This window comes from Cyanistes caeruleus, chromosome 1 (genome assembly GCF_971803275.1).
Source record: "Cyanistes caeruleus chromosome 1, bCyaCae1.hap1.1, whole genome shotgun sequence".
Taxonomy (NCBI): domain Eukaryota; kingdom Metazoa; phylum Chordata; class Aves; order Passeriformes; family Paridae; genus Cyanistes; species Cyanistes caeruleus.
Genome location: NC_141701.1, coordinates 72,457,742 through 72,474,884, shown reverse-complemented (window position 1 = coordinate 72,474,884; position 17,143 = coordinate 72,457,742). Strand labels below are relative to the sequence as shown.

The window sequence follows — 17,143 nt, the reverse complement described above, 5'->3', positions numbered from 1 at the left end:
GAGTGGGATCAGTTTGGGAAGGAGAACACAAAGTTGCAGTGTTTTCTTTCTTTTCCCACTGGCCCGGTTGTTCTTATCTTTCCTCACAGGATCATGGTGTCAGGGACATAAAAATTGCCTGAAATAAGAATTATTGTTCTTATTTCATATAAAATGATATACATCTGTTGAAATTGTGGAGTAGTAGTTCTGGCCATACAGACCTCTGAAAATTATTTGGTTTTAATGTACTCAAAGAATGCTGTATACTTAAATTATTAGACTCTAGTTTAAGAAAAATAACAGAAAAATAGTACTTACTGTGGTGGGTGAAAGTGGCCTGGGCCAAAAGTTCAGCATCATGAAATTCCTCCCATTTTCACAGCCCTCCTACAGTTGTGTTTATGGGCCATGAACTCATGGAGTATTATTTTAAGGATGAGTTGTTCAAAGGCAAAAGGTTCTCTTCATCTGTCACTGTGATCATCTCTGGGAACAGAGGTTTTATTTTTCTCTCCCTGGGGGCAAAGGGTCTTCATCAACTCTCATCTCTGCGTTCAGGCATCTGATGGGATCACAGCTACTCCAGCATCTGCTTGGCTTCACCAATGGATGCCTCTGCTTAGATCTACAGTTTTAATATTTCGTCCCCCCATACCCTCTCATGAATTAAAGGAGATATTTCAGTATATCATTGTCCATCTCCATGGCCCTGCCAAAATAATATTTCAGCCCCATTTGGCATCTCCCCATTCTCCTTCCATCTGACGCTTGACTCTTTCTTTACTGACCTTGGTGTTTTCATGTTGTCTTTCTACATGTTTTCACTCCTTTTCTCTCCCTGGAGAGAGGAACAAGGTCTGCAGGTCTCACCTGTGTAATGAAAGGGTTAAATCTTGCCCAGCCTGCAGATGGTCGTGAGCAGTGGCTGCCACAGTCATGATGATGAATTTCAGGCCTTGCTGGGCCCCTCCCTCTGTCCGGCAGCCACCAGGTTGGGGGCTGGGGGGTGGAGGGGCAGGCTCGGCCTGGGGCCGTTGGTGCAGGCTGGGGGGAGCAGGGGCGCTTAGTGTCAGTGAGATTGCCAGGTCCCCACAGCCTCCATCACCCGCCCAGGAGCCGCTGGGGTCCGGTCTGGGCTTCCCCAGGCCTCATAGGCAGCATGGGAGCGAGGCCAGACCAGACCTCAGTTACCTTTCAAGGCCATAAGCAAAGAGATTTCCCGGGCTTTTTGAAACGTGGATCTCACAGAGGCAGATCTAATCTTTCAATGGTGCAAAATGTTGTCAGTTCTCAGAACTAGCCAGCTATTGGCCTTTCCCAGGCAGAGAGGAAGCTCCCAGCAGCTTCTCTCAAAGAAAATTAACTCTTTCTAAACTAAATGTGTTCTTTCTTCTCTTAGCTAGGCTGTTTTTTTAATACGTAAAATGGTTTTCATTAAAAAGTTTATAGCTGTAGCTCAGGGTGTCAGTTTTGCATCTGGGATGAATATATAGATCTGGATGAATATATAGATCTGTATCATTGGGAGGATAAAAATCGTAATGCAACTAAGATGACTTAAGAGTTAATTGATCTGGGGGTGAGTTGACAGAAGTCTAAACACAGCCAGCTGTGCACCCTGACGATACTGGGGCTGTGTTCTGGGTTACATCAATGGGAATGAGCTGGTAGGTGAAGTCATTATTCCCCATTAGTCAACACTCATTAGACCGTATGTGGAATCCTGTGTCAGGTCTCCTAGTACATGAATGCTGATAAGCTTAAGTGAATTCATGGACAGGCAGTAAGACAGTCAGAGGACTGGAGCATGGAAGGGAGGGAAGAGAGTGAGTCAGTTGTTCTTGTTTAGACTGCAGAAGAGGTGGTGTGAGGAGGCCTAGTACATGCAGACATACATGCAGAAAAAGTGAGAGTTAAGTCCTAAATTGAAGCATGGAGCTTCCAGTTCTGAATGGGGAAAAAAATCACTATGAAGATATTTAAGGGCTGGAACAGTTTGCTCAGAGGCACTTTGAGCTCTCCATGCTTGGAGGCTGTCAAGACCATGCTGGATGGTCCCGAGTAGCCTGGTCTAAATTCACTGTTGTCCCCGCTTTGAGCAGAACATTGAACTAGGTCATCCTGAGGCCCCTTCCAAGCTGAAAGGTATTGTGATTCTATGGAATACTAAGTGATGAGTGCAGGGCAGGGCACACTGTAGCTATTGTGCAAGTGCTGTAAACTGCTGAGAAGAATTTGGTGCAGAGCTGCAAAAACTTGTTAGAGCAAATCTGCAGGTAGAATTCTGTTGTGAGGCTTTACAGTGTGCAATTGTTGTAGAAATCTGAAGGAAATGTTCATATAATTCAGAATAGATTTTGCATCTCATATATAAAGCTAAGTGAATACTGCAAGGTTTCATAGAAAATATTTGCAAATTCTACTCCATAGTAAAGAGTTTCTTGCCTTCTTTTCATTAAGGTGAGGAATGTATTTTTCTTTAAATGTCATACACGTGCATATTTGAATGGTTTTGGTTTATCCACATTTGTATCCTTTCTAGGTTTCTATTCCACTTCTGGTTCTTAGCCATCTTCTCTCTTGAAAGAAAGTAGTGCCCTGGGTGACTGGCTGCTTCTGATTTTGGGCTGCTTTACTTTTTTCAGTCCTGTTTGACTTGAGATAGATTTTTTTTTGTTGTTGTTTTCCACTCAGCTTTTTTTTCCCCCAGCTAAGTATTTGTGTTCGTCTTGGTAGATTCGTTGTTAAAACTCTTTGCTCTCACACCAGTGACTTCATGGACCAATTCTCTCAGAATTCTGGGTTGCAAGCTACTATGTTTTTTCACCTAAAACTAATTTTGTTGTTAAAGGTTTGTTTCTTGCATGGACAGTTACTGCTTGCTTGAAGTAATTATTTTTTTTCTGATAACAAGAAAAAGGAACATCTCCAAATCATACCCAGATTAATCAGTGCTACAAGTTATTATTGTTATTGTTATTATTATGTATTTCACTGTTTCCCTTCTATTAATGGCTAAAGGAAAAAAGGAAGAAAACCCTGTATGTCTCATGACATGTAATAGGATCCCTGCAGAATAGGAACTCTTGGTGGTGAGGAGAAACAGGAAAAAAGCTGGATTGGGAATGGGGGTATTTTAGACATAGGAGGAGGGGGAAACTGCTGCTTGACATGTGGTGTTGATGGCTTGAAAGCTTTAGCTATTTGTTCACAGGAGGGATGCACACTTAGTTTGGGCATCACTAAGAAACGGGACAGAATGAATCATTATCATTTAGCAGAATAGATACTGAAGATCAATTCTGGAATCAGCACCACATTGCCTTCATCATGAGAGTTGAAGAGAAGAGTTTGAAAAGCCGAAGTTATATCTTAAATACCTGTGTACTTTGGTGGCTTGAAAGACTGTACAAGTATATTGTCACCATGCACCAGTTGCTATTGTAGCACCGTGGTGCTGTTTATTCAGCTCTGCTTTTTGTATTTTGCTTTTTGTGTTAGTTCAAAGTTACTGTCTTCCGTTATGGTCATGGGTTTTGTGTTGGAACTATTAACATACTTCCTAGATAAGTAACAATAGGAATATTATTTCTGTGACCTGTTAAATGTTTGCTGCATTTCAGGCCTTTGCTGACATGTCAGGGTTGTGGAATTGCAGGTGTGTTGTGGTCCTGCTCTGGGTTTACTGATACGAATCCGTTCATTGTTTTCATACTCCTTGCTCAGAACTCACACTTATACTCTGTATGTTCTAAAATCCTTACTAGAGAAGAGAAATTTTGGGTGTAGAATTAGGTCTCTTGTTCTGAAATCCTAGGAATTACAATGCAGTTTCAAAAAATACCAAGTCCTTCTTTTATACATTTGAGATTTGAAGCATTTCCTACCTCTTCTTGCACAGGGAATGAATTAAAAAACCCAAAAAACCAACCGAAGCTCGCAACTGTTAGTTGTCTTAAGTAATACCAAATTTTTAACTGAGGGCTGATTGAATACTAAATGAAACAAGCAGATTAATTTTAAATAAGAAGGTAATTTTTTTTTTAAAATGAGTTCATTCATTTGGGGAAGCATTTCTTTCCCTAAAGCTGTTTCCCTCTGCATATAGAAGTAAATATCTAGAAGTTTGGATGGGTTTAGTTGCAGAGACAAAAAAGTCCCCTTTTCATGCTAGTTGCTCAGATGTTTCCCCTCAGAAAACTGGGATGTGTGGATGGATAGATGATTAGATATGGATGCGATGTAAGCATACTTTCTTGAAAATGCTAATTTAGAAGGTGACAATGTTGAAATATGTAACATTTACTTAAAAAGAGCAAAAAAAATCTGTCCTAAACCTGTTAAAGCCCCAAAATGCTACCAAGAAATGAGATATTGACGGTTAAAATTAACTTAATGCCCCATCTGCTGATCCAGAATTAAGAATCTTATTGGATTAAAATAATATGAAATAGTTTTCTGGTCTAATTTCTGTTTACTCTGAAAAAAAATGGGGGAAAATAATGTAGATATCTTTGGTGGTTTTTGTTGTGGGTTTCTTTTTTTCTTTCTTTTACTCGTAAGTTTACTCTTATTTTTCTAGTCTGTATATAGGATCTACATTATGGATTAGTCATAGCTGCAATATCACTGAAACTTATCAATCTGAAAGCCTTGAATTCAAACAGTGGGAAATGTCACGCTGCCTGTCCTTGTTTGCCCTGTAAACATCATGATTTGTCATCTTTATATATGGCTCTGCAGCTGATAAAAATTTAAATCTCCATTTGCCTAATGTTTGGCCTTAAATTTGGGGGAATAAACCTAATAAACATATTTATTATCAGACAAAAAAATTGCTATGTATTTTATTACATGATTTATATTTTTACTTCATGGTGTTTATTTTCCCACCATTAAACACATAGCATAATTTTCTTTTTCCCATATAATAATACCACCAGAAAATTTGAATATTATTAGCTACTTCTTTGTGCAAGAAGAGAAGGTTCATAAAGCCAGTAAGTTATTCTGCACTGAATTTTGTTCAGTACTTTAAAATGAGTTTTTTATAGCTACTTCAAAATTCTAGTAATAGCTGGTCTGGTCACTTCACCTGTTTCTATGTAGCCCTTTGATAAATCAGAGTCAGAACTTAAAGTTGGGATTTTCTTTCTGTAACCAGTAACTTGCCACAGATCTATTGGGTCCAGCACACTGTTGATTTTCAACAGCATTTGATCAGCTGACACTTAGCCATGCCCTCCTAGCTGGTCTGTGAAACAATCCAGGTAGGACACCTTAGTGTATGTCTTGCTAGGGGATTTATTTTTTTTCTTGACAAAATGGGAAAAAGGCTTTTCTATCACTTGCTTACCTCTCTCCTTTCAATATCTGACAAATCACATTTATGCCATTGATCTATGCTTTGAAGACCAGTTTTTCAGTGCTTGAAGACTGATTGAATATGAATTTCAATGCATATGAAATGGAGGTAATGCAAAAATCTGCCTCATGTGCCTTGTTTGAATGAGTTTATGTGAAGGTAGGCTCTTTTCCACTCCCTGTTTTACTGACTGTATGAAAGGATATACCACAGAAAGCTTTTAATATTTCATTCTCAGTTAGTAGAAAATAATGAAATTTGTGCCAGGCTGTAGTTGCTGTCTAAATTAAGGGTCTCTCTACTTACCTGGAAAATTTGCTGTTCTTCCTTTTCTCTGCAGGTGTCATTGCAGCTTGTACTGGTGAGGACCTCACAAGAGAGACCATATCTGGTATATATAGACATAACAGTGTCAGTAAAATTAACTTGTGTTTTTCTCTTGCATTTTTTAAAAAAAGCAAGGCATATCTCACTTTTAATCTTTCCCTCTGATTTCTTCTTGTTAGTTTTGGACTTCCTTGATTTTTCTGTGCATGTGTATCCCCTCTTCTGATTAGAGTACTGCTGACTAGCTAAGTTGCAAGCTGGGTGTACTGAATGCAAAACAAATCTATTAACTTAGTTCAGTGATGCTCTTGCTGTTATTCTGCTGGACACAAACTATCAGGAAGTATAATCATTTGGAGTGTACTTTCTAGTGTTGTGGACATTTGGAGAAACTGATTGGATTTGCTCTGATGCCAAGACAGCTTAGGGGGTTTTTTTGAGAATGTTTGGATTTTTGCTGGAATTATCAAGACCTCTAAAAACTTTTGTGTTTAAGAATACTGAGAAATGTGAAAAGAGAAACCTGGAGATTAGAGATACCTGCCGGTTAAGAGCTAAAATCTAATTTGAAACTTCAAATACTAACTTGGATCAAATAGTTTTAAAATACTACTTTTTTAAAAAACAAAATGATGATGTTTGCTTAGACTTCCAAAACACTGCAGTTGCCAAGTTCTACTCTGGTCAAAATTGGATGAAGTAATTAGTCAGAACTGCTATTTCAGTATACTGGCAGTAGTTCAGGTGTTGTCATGTGCTCTACTGCTTGAACTGGCACCCTACCAGGAATTGCATCTCAGCATGAACTGCATCAAACTTTGTGCCTTCCTGTGAGTTGTTGGTCTGGCTATTCTAAATATAAAAGTGAAACCTGTATTTGTAACTCCCCTAAATCATTTTATGTAGCTGAAAGCTGTTTTGAGTAAATCCATTTCATGGTATTTTTTCTTATTTTAAATTTCCCCCCTCCCCCCCCCCCCACCCCCCCCCCCCCCCGTGATGATATATTTGCATACTTTTTTTGATTAGTTTCCTAAATGCAAAAAGATTACTATCTGTACTTAATAATTGGCTGATTAACTTATTTTTTTTAGATTCTTATCATGGTTTTAAGTATTGACACATAGTGACAATTACATAATTTTTTTAAAGTTCAGAAATGAGTTTGGGAATGGTGACTTATAACCTTGTTATTTTATGAACAAGAAACCCATTTTATTGTTGGAGATGTATTTTGTTGACTCTGACACCAGTTTTAGTCAGAAGCAAATATGCAGCAGAATGTGTTTAGGCCTAATACAGGGTGTTATTAGTACATCCTGAATGCTTTGGTACTTTCCCAAATTTATCAGCTGGCAATCATGAGACAGATGAAAATAGTTTATTACTACTCTGTGATAATTGGCTCTTCCATCTCTCCTTCATTACCATCTTCAAAAGAATGTGTTTGATGGCGTGTACATGCATCTTTTGGGTTGCACTTGCTTCTTCCCCAATCATATACATTGGTTATACTACTTATATCTGTATTTTACTGAAGTATCTGCTTGAAAGAGAGATGTTTGTTCTGATATAGAGGAGATAAGATAGTATCTTAGAGTCCAATTACAGGGATTTGTGGCTTGTACATTTTAGGCTAATTATGCAGTGGTTTCATGGCAGTAAACCAGTTGACTCAAGAGGAATAATGCTATAAAGCTGATTATCATAAAAACATGGAGTTTAATAAATAATTTTGGAAGATAAGAAATTACGGAACCAGTGTAATCTCTTGTCCTTTGATTTTTATCCTTGCTTTTCAATGCAAAGTCAGAAGTGTTAAATGTTGTGTTCATAGTGAATTTTTAAACAGCTTGAACTGACTGGATTTTATTTCCTTACATATATGAGCTTGCTCCTTTCTAGACTAAAAGGAGGCAGAAAGCACTGTATGTGTACTCAGAAGGGTATCAACCTGTACATTGTGTTCATGTGTGTGGAGGCTTGGTGTGTAAAATGACTGCACTGCAGGGATGTCAGGAGACAGGAACAGAAGGTGAACCACTTTTGTCTAGAGTCTGCTGTGATGTTTTAGAAGTTCGAGATGTTGGAGGAGCAGGGGATGCAAGATGACAGATATCTTATGATTGAGGAATTAGAACTTACACAAAAAAGTGAACCCTGTTAGATTCCTAAAGTATCTGTGATCTGTTCAATATATGAAGCTGGAGAAAAATTAAAAAAGGAATGGTTTTATGAACTTTAGTCTCAATAAAAATTATTTTTAAAAAAGAAAATTGAAAAAGAAAGATAAACAGAATGTGGGAAAAAAAGCTATGAAATAATCAAGATATTAAAGTTGGAATAATTTGTGTGTGAGTCTAGAATAAGTCTAGATAATACTGATGCAAAACCCAGTAAGGTCATTGCACGTGCATCACAGATCAATTTCAGTTGTAAATAAATGTTAGTTTCCAAGGCACTCCTGAAAATAGTTAGTCTGAAGTTAAATTTGTGTTGTCCGAGAATTAATTTCTGTGGTCATAATAAATGCCAAATCCTTCTTGTTTTGTTAATGTAAAGAATCAGAACAGCCTCCTTCCTTCTCTCCACACCCCCTCATTAACCCCTAAAAAAGAAAATATACATTGGTTATTATTATTTGAGAAGTTAAGATATAAATGTCAGTGAGCTGCTATATACATACTGCTAGAAATGGAAGTGATAGGGTGAGATCTGCTATATGAAGAATAACTGAACTTGTCTTTCCCAGGAATTGCATGTGGGCTTTGGAAGTTGCCTTTTTGCAGGGCTAGTTCTTTCCCTGGTATTACTCAAATCACAGGAGCACAGTTTTCTAGAAATTGGTGTTATGTTGATGTGCTGTGGTACTGTAGACTTAAATGTGCGTTCTGAAGATGGTTGTATTATTTCACAGCTCTTTGCATTTCCCAAGTCTCCTATTACTGTTAGAAGAATTGGAATTGCTATTTGTTTTGACCAGCAGGTAGTTGTGTTAACAGGCTGGTACTGTTACAGATACTTAATGAGGAATGTACTAATGGTTGATAATACTACAGTCAATGCTTTCCATTTTATGAGCATTAAGTAAATATTCAGTGTTTAGTGCTAAATGCTAAGGGAAAAATAATGAGGCCTTTTGTTTTAAAAGAACTTCTCAATGAGGAGAAAATTTCTGTGGGTACTCTTTCAATTGCATGGTGATAATAAATGGTAAACAACATTTACTTCTTTTTATGCCCAGTATCAGTTGCTTTATGCATATTTTTTAAAAAATACCTGCATGTCAGTAATTAAGAATACATTGTACTTGCCCTGAGTTAGCTGTGGAATGCTCTTTGTATTGGAAATTATTAGATGCTGATCTAGTTCCATGAAATTAAATACTCTAGGTATGTAGTTACTTATGGTGAGACAGATTTTAAAAAAATAGAAATAAGTTTAGTTTTCATATTACATGCATCTCACCAAATTTGTGTTTTCTGCAATTATATAAATTGTTAGGTATTACTAATTTTTGGCTACGTGCCTCATAAAAGCACTCCTGTTCCTGTTTTCCATAATGCGAGCCAAGATGGGAAGTTTAGCAGGCAATCTCTAAGCTGACAGAATGCCAGCTTCATAGAGAAAAACATTTCAGATGCATAACTGGCAAGCAGAACACTCTTTTTATTGAAGCTGTGTAAGTTCAATGCATAGAAAATGCAAGTTAGAGATAATTGAGTAATATTCTTTGTAACCTTTAAAGTAGCCATCACACTGAAAACTCTGTGTTACTGTGCAGAGAAACAGCCCTGATGTGGCATTTGTTTTCACCTGCTGTACACTTAGAGTAGCAAACCATCTGTGACTTTTCATGATAGATGGATGCACTTAGAAGATACAGAGGTATTGTTCAGCTCTATCTCAGCTTACAAAGCAGAAAACAGTAAGTCATGAAGTTGCTGTCTTTTTAAATAGAAAAATTACATTGAAACTGGAAATATTATGGGCTGTATTCTCCTACATGCTCTTCTAATAAATATGTTACATTTATATTTCTTTGAGTTGCTTAGTGGCAGAGAAGAACATTTTTAAATAAGTTAAAATGGTTTATTTTGTTTTATTTTAATGGTTTTGATTTGGGTTATTTTTGTGCAGCTGTCAATGTTAGGTCTTGTTTATACATGTTTTTAATAAATAACATATACAGTAAGTGAGTAGACATCGTTTTAGGTAGGAAAAAAGTACTATAGAAATAGAGTTACAAGATAAATGCTAGTGAAGATAAATGGTGAGCTAGTGAAGATAAATAGAGTTACATTGCTTACTTGGTTCTTGAAGAGAAAGATAAAGAGGAATTAAATATGCAAATCCTTAGTTTCTGCTTTAGGAAAAAAAAAAAAAAATGGTAGTATTGTACAGAGATATCAGATCATATTTTTATGTAAAAAATTATATCCTGGAGACAGTTTCTTTGATCTAAGGCACACAGAGAAGTTGTGTTATGTGTCTTTCCGAAAATGTCCTTTTGGATGTGCATGGACTTGCTCCATTGTTAAAGCTGGGGACCTGAGTGTCCAGAGCACTTTCTGTCTGTCCAATCTTGCTTGGTGCCATTTCTTCCACAGTAGTCAGATCTCAGCCTCCCTGTCCTTTCTTTTTACCATCTTTTAAGGATGATCCTCTGTCACCCACCCAGACACATAATTTATTAGCTTATACTGCAAAAGTTAAATATTTGTGGTTTATAGGAGGTCATCCTCTCTGAAGTATTGTTTATTTATGAATGACAGCTAGTCATTTCTAATTGCACAGGCCTGGTGTACTGATCAGTGTGACTCCAGTTCCACAGGATGACCAGTTCTTTTCCTAAAATAAATCAGCTACATAAAATAGAATATTTTACTAAGCTTCTTGAAATCAGTAAAATGAAATGCATAGTGCTGAATACAGAGTTGCTTTTCTTTCTGATGTTCTTGTGATGTTTTAGAATGCTTTTGCTGAGCTAGGGGTGAAGTTGTCTCTCCCTAATGAGTACTTAGTTAATATGAAACCACTTCATCTTAATTGTTGTTGAGACTTCCTTTAATCATTGTGATATAGTAGTAGAATAAATAAGAAATAATAAGTCTTGTTTCTTGCTTAAAGGGATATTGGATTTAAATTCCAAAACTAATTATATCCTTTATATGAAGAATCTCTTGCTTCCTGTTTTTTTTTTTTTTTCTTTTAAGGGTTTGGACTAATTTACTAAGAATATTAAAGTAGGAAGGTAGGGTCAGGCAAGTGTGTAAAGCATAGTACTTTATATTCTGATAATTTTATTGTTGTGCTTTCTTGACATGTACAACTTATGTTTTATTTAGATGACACATCTTTTAATCCACAATCTAACCATGTATTTATGGTGTTCTGCTTTCATGAAAAATGAACTTACATGGCTGTATCTCTTTAAAGATCATATATTTTCACATAAATCAAATAGATCACCAGTATTTCCTGGGTTCCACACTTACGATGGGTAATGAAGTCAGTCTGCTGTTTTCTTGTGATTTCCCTGCTCACGTATTTAACTTACGTTAGGTTGACATGTGGAATAAAGACTCTGTTATAAATGCAAAGGCAATTTCGGGTTATATAAAAGAGAAATTTATTATCAAACAATAATAAATTTGAACAACGAGAAAAAACCACAATAAATAAGCAGCGCAGCGCTGGGTGGACAGGGTCTATACACAAGGTATAGGTGCTCCCAAATCCACGCCTGAGAGTCCCTTGGCCTGGGTTTTTATAGGAAGTTTGTGTCCCGAGGCCAAATTCCAAGCAGGCACCCTTCGCTAAGAGGTTCTTGATTGTTCGAAGAATAGATTTCCTGGCACCGGAGAATAGGGTCAATAGACACTGGGCAGAGGCTCCTCATATGTAAAGAGGTCCAGGATGTCTTTTTGATATCATTTTGGTCCGGGCCATTAGGGTGGAGTGGTGGGACCCATCCTGGAGCTGATGGCTTATCTCGGCTGTCTCCTCTTCCTTTGTCTAGTATTTTCCATTTCTCCAACACAGGCGGGCAGGGCGGAGGTGCTCAGGTTCGGTGATATCTCGTCCGGGCCCGTTCCTTTGTTCGTTCGATGGCCCGTGTCCTGCCCATTCTTTCTGGGCTGATGTGCCTGCTTGTGATTGTTATCTGGGTGCTTGGCTGCAATCTGTTGCCTCTCGGAGGAGAATCACAACCAGATCCGGAGAAGGACTTATTCCCATTACATGTTGTATTTTTTATGCCATTGCAATCACATATATATTTTATTATACCCTTTACGAATTTTTACTCATAGATTAATTTATTACAACTCCACAACTGGCAAGCTTGTAAAGTATGTTTTCAGGACTGGACACAAAGGGGGTTGCTCTACCACAGACATGCATGCTAAACAGAGCAGACGCTCTGTTTATATACCATTAAGCTCATACATATGTAATATATGTTGGTATAATTTGCATTTTATCGTACACATATAAAATCAAGTATAAAAGCACGTTTTATGTAAAAAACACAAGCAACTTTAGATTGCAAAAGCAGCTGCTGGAAAACCAGGAATTTGCTAGAGAATGACCCAGCAATTAAGATAACACCGAGAAGAGATGGGTCCACACAGCAAGATGAGCCTACCAACTACACAGCAATTAACAGCTGATACTGATCTTGTCAAAATCCTCAGGACCATGCATCTCAATGCCTGTTTCCCGAAAAACCTACTCAGACTCCCTCTCCTTCTGGGAAGACTCATCAGCAGTCCAGCAGCAGAAATATGAATATGTAACAACACAAGAAAAAGAAAGAAACTGAAACTGCATAGCCTCAAGCTGAAAAATCTGTATAAAACTCAGCTCTCTGAAAGACAGTTCGTGAACTTGGGGAAATCAGTGTGACAGAGGCTGATTCAGCGTTCACCCAGCACTGATCCTGGGCTTGACACTGACCTTGATTGTGGCTGTTACAAAATTCGATTTTGCAAATTTTTCAATAAAATCCTTATTGATAAAATTTGGCTGATTTCATTTATAACATTGCCTATACATAATTATAACTTATGCCCACGTACTCTCGCTGCGTATATTAATAATCTCTTTGTCCATCTGTGCCTGCGCACTGCATCCTGGTAGTCTTGGGCAGGGGTCACTGGATGAAGTAAGTAGTCATCCTAAAGGTGTCTTTCGGGTGAACCTTGTCTCTGCACAGACTCTCAGTATCTGGCCGTCTTCTAAGGCTTCTGGCCATAGTGGTGTAATAGATAAACTTATGAATAAAAATTCGTAAAGATCTAAATAAATATATTGCTAGCTATAATAATAACATAAAATAGAAAATACAGTGTGGCCAAAAAGTCCTTCCCCAGATCTAGTCGCGAATTCCCATTCAGGAGATAACAATGCTAGCCGATACCCAGATAAAGATCCTAGCCGGCACCCATCAACCAAAGAGAATGGGCAGGACACGGGCCATCAAGCTAACAAAGAAACGAGCTCGGAGGAGATACCCATCGCCAGACTTGAACACCCCACCTGGCAGACCACTGTTGGGGAAGCAATCAGGCTGACAAAGGAACGAGCTCGGAGGAGATGCCCATCGCTGGACTTGAACACCCCACCTGGCAGACCACTGTTGAGAAAGCAATCAGACTGGACAAAGGGAAAAGCCCAGCCGAGATATTCATCGGCTCCAACCCGGATCCAACCACTCAATCCTGATGGCCCGAGCCAAAATAAAATCAAGAATCTCTTTACATATGAGGAGACTCTGCCCGGACATCTATTAACTCTATTCTCCAATGCCAGGAAATCCATTCACCCAACAATCAAGGACCTTTGGTGAATGGTGCCTGCTTGGAATTTAGCCTCAGGACACAAAATCCCTATAAAAACCCAGGCCTGAGAACCCTCGATCGTGGATTTGGGAACACCTATACCTTTGGTATAGACCCTGTCCACCCAGCGCTGCGCTGCCCATTTTATTGTGGTTTTTTCTCGTTGTTTGTTCTTTATTGAAATTGTTTTATAATAAATTTCTTTTTATTTAACCTAAATTTGCCTTTGCATTTATAACAGTGGAAACTAAAGACAAGTTTTTACCAGTTTTTTGAGTACTGGTTCCTGTTTTATCAGTCTTAAACAATAGGCCAGATCCTGTTGTTGCATAGCAAAGGATTATCTGTTCTTAACACACTTGATTACACAGCAAACTATTGTTGCATAGGCTTAGATACAAGTTCCCTATATCAGGGTCACTTATACTTACTGGATTTCTCACCTCACACTCAATTACGTTGACATATATCCGTGGAAACAATTATTTTCTGCATGGGCATGCTCACTATAAATATTGTATGCAGATTTCAATGAAAGATATTTTATTATTTAGTATTTTATTTTGAAAAGGTGATTATTGTAAGAGCTGGTCTCTGACTGTCACATTTGCACCCTCAAGCAGAGGAAAAAAGGGAGATGTTTAATAATGAAGAGCTCCAATGAACTGTTCTGTTAACCATTGAGAAAGCCTGGAAGAAGGCAAAATGTTTCCACCTTAAAACAAAACAATGGATGATGAATTGAAGGGAGTACCCAGGAACAGTGAAACAAGTCTCTTGTGTTGTAAACAACTGTGCCCGTGCATGTTTGCTTTAAGGCATCCTCAAATTTGAGTAGGGAGTGACAGGAGAACAGGGAAGGGATTTGCAGATGCTGATGTGCAGCTCCTCTGAAGAGAGATGGAGTGGGAAGAAGGCCTGATGATAAATTCGCAGTAGTGGCTGGTAGAAAAGGCAGGTTGGAGGTAAAACTGACAGTAGGTTTGGGAAAAAGATGTTCTAGGAAAATGCTTGTTTACAGTCATGTATCTGAATGTGTAAGAACAGGCCACAACTGCATTTTCCAGTTGTGAAAGATGTTGCAATAATTTCACTTTGCATTTCACCTCTCAAGCATATTTAGCATGGATACCAAGGATCAGGCTTTAGAAAATGTGTATACATTATGTTATAAATGCAGCGGCAAATTAAAGATTAACAAAGATTAATTTATTATAAATTAATAAAGCAACAAACAGCGAGGAAAAAACCACAATAAATGGACAGCGCAGCGCTGGGTGGACAGGGTCTATACGCAAGGTATAGGTGTTCCCAAATCCACGTCTGAGGGTTCTCTGGCCTGGGTTTTTATAGGGATTTTATGTCCCCAGGCTAGAATTCCAACCAGTTTCCATTCACCAAATGTCCCTGATTGTCTGGTGAATGGATTTCCTGGCCTAGAACATTGAGTCAGTAAGTATCCGGGCAGAGTCTCCTCAAATGCAAAGTGAGTCTGTATGTATTTTAACATTTTTCATCACAGCAGGATTGAGAGATCCGGGCTAGCGCCGATGGATATCTCGGAGGAGTAGTCTCTTCTTTGTCTTTCTTGATTGAGTTTCTGTAGTATGGGTTTGGCGGGTGTGGTGTTCGATTCTGGCAACGACCATCTTCCTGGGGCTCATCCCTTTTGTCTTGCTTGATGGTCTCCGGCCGAAATCGGCCGGGCGTTGCCTTTCTCTGGAGGTAGACTTTTAGGCTGGTTCTTTTGTTTCTATGATGGCCTGTGTCCTGTCTTTTCCTCCGAGTTGATGAGTCTGCTGAAACCTGTTATCTGGGGGGGTTCTTTTGCAATTCGTGATTTTTGGAAAAGGAATTCTACCTCGACCGGGAAGAGAATTCCTTATTCCATACTTACATTTAGTTATAATTATACATACTTTATTTAAACTTCTTATTCCGAATTTTTATTTACTCAATTCTTTATTACAGTCCCCCACCTAATAATTTGAACACATTAAAAATTCGTGTTTTCATACTTTTTCAGAGGAATATCAGGTTAAATAATGTCGTTTTCCTCTTGGTCTAACTCTTCTATGTTTTCTGTGGACAACATATGTTTATTTTCAAATTCCCTCAATGCCTTAACCGCATTTCTATTCTTTTTTTCTTCTTCTAACTTCATGATTTTTGAAAGAAGGGTAGTGTTTCCTTGTGCCTTTTCTGGGTCTATTGGGAGAGAGGCAATCTGCATTCCTTGAACGACAGAATGTATCAGTCTGATCAGACAAGGAATCAGGCAGGGTAGGAAGATGACTCCGGCAATAGAACATCCTATAAAGAATACTAGCTTTTTCCACCATGCCCCTTGCCCAAAAATTTGATCCCACCAAGAGGCTTGTAAAATCGAATTCCACTTCTGGACGGGTACATGGGCTACTTTCTTTATTTCAGCGGCTAGACCCTTTATAGTTTCTCCGAAGTCATCTATCTCCATGCAACACTCTGACTCGTTATATCTGCCACACACTCCTCCCTCCTCAGCTAGCAAATAGTCGAGAGCGAGTCTGTTTTGGTAGACAAAGGCTCTCATCTGAGAATGTTGTTTTGCTAGGAGTTCCAGGGCTTCTGAAGTGTGGTTTGAAACAACTTCTACCACAGCCTGTAACCTAATGAGCCGATTGAGGAGGTAGATTGGGGTCCTGTATCCCCAACTGCCATCATTTGCCCATGTTGCCGGTCCATAATATTGTATGATTCTTTCGGCGGGCCATTCCTCCCCCTTCCACTGGTGGTTACCTCCGGCTATTGGTAGTTCCCGTTTCAATTCCCTCTTTTGTCGGGCTAGGGTTTCAAAGAGGGGAGCACCTAAAGACCTGCTTTCATCTTTAGGTAGTGTAAAGAAGAAAGGCCGAATTATTCCGAGTGTGCATGACCCTTTCCAATTTCTGGGCAATTCACTGTATGCTTTCTTTCCGCATATCCAGTAAATCCCATCCGGTGCCTTCCAATCTCTGTTAAGTTTTGCCGGGTCCTCCCAATATTCCCTCAGGCCGAGAAAGGCATGGAAGGGATTCGCCCCGTCCTGTTTGTTCCAACATAAACCAATTAGATCTATCCATTCGCAATTATTTTCCCGAGATTGGCTCCAATAGCCCTCGGGTGATTCCGGCTGCCAAATTTTTGTCTTTTTATCTGAATTTACCGAGAGAGTTTTTACACACGGGGTGTAACCAACTAGCTCGGTGAATTCCCTTCCTTCCCGACTGATAAAAAGTTCCAATGATTCTTTTGTCAATCACCCACCCCTCTGGTCGCCGGGTTGTTTTGGATAATTTTAATCCTGTCCACTTAAGTAATTGTTCTGGGGTTAATCCTTCTCCCTTCCATGGCCATCTTTCGGCTGATTTCAGGCCACCACATATCCAACAATTAGTCAATCCCAATTCGGTAGCTATTTCCTGCATCAGATCTATGAATAGATTCTGATTAGGGCTAGGTAGCTTCCAATTATCGTATTGTTTTTCTAGTTGTTCGTATTGCTCACTGAGAGAGTTTAACCTCTCTTGTTCGAGTCTTTTTTTCTTATTTTCCATTTCCTGCCTTTTTAGTTCAAGAGTTAATTGTTTTATTTTATTTTCAGGGT

General features: G+C 38.7%; 1 protein-coding gene across 11 annotated transcripts in view; it reads left to right on the top strand.

Annotated features, from left to right (window-relative positions):
• LOC147655596 (semaphorin-5A-like) overlaps positions 1-17,143 on the top strand; it is a 345,256-nt gene that overhangs the window by 76,981 nt on the left and 251,132 nt on the right. For 2 of the 11 annotated variants that reach the window (XM_086842946.1, XM_086843232.1), the window contains exon 2: positions 5,688-5,738. The exons of 6 other annotated variants lie outside the window; for them this stretch is intronic. The gene's annotated coding sequence lies outside the window, so the exon portion shown is untranslated. Of the gene's footprint in view, positions 1-5,687; positions 5,759-17,143 lie in introns of all 11 variants that reach the window. 3 more of the 11 variants (XM_086843005.1, XM_086843277.1, XM_086843090.1) reach the window with 2 other exon arrangements.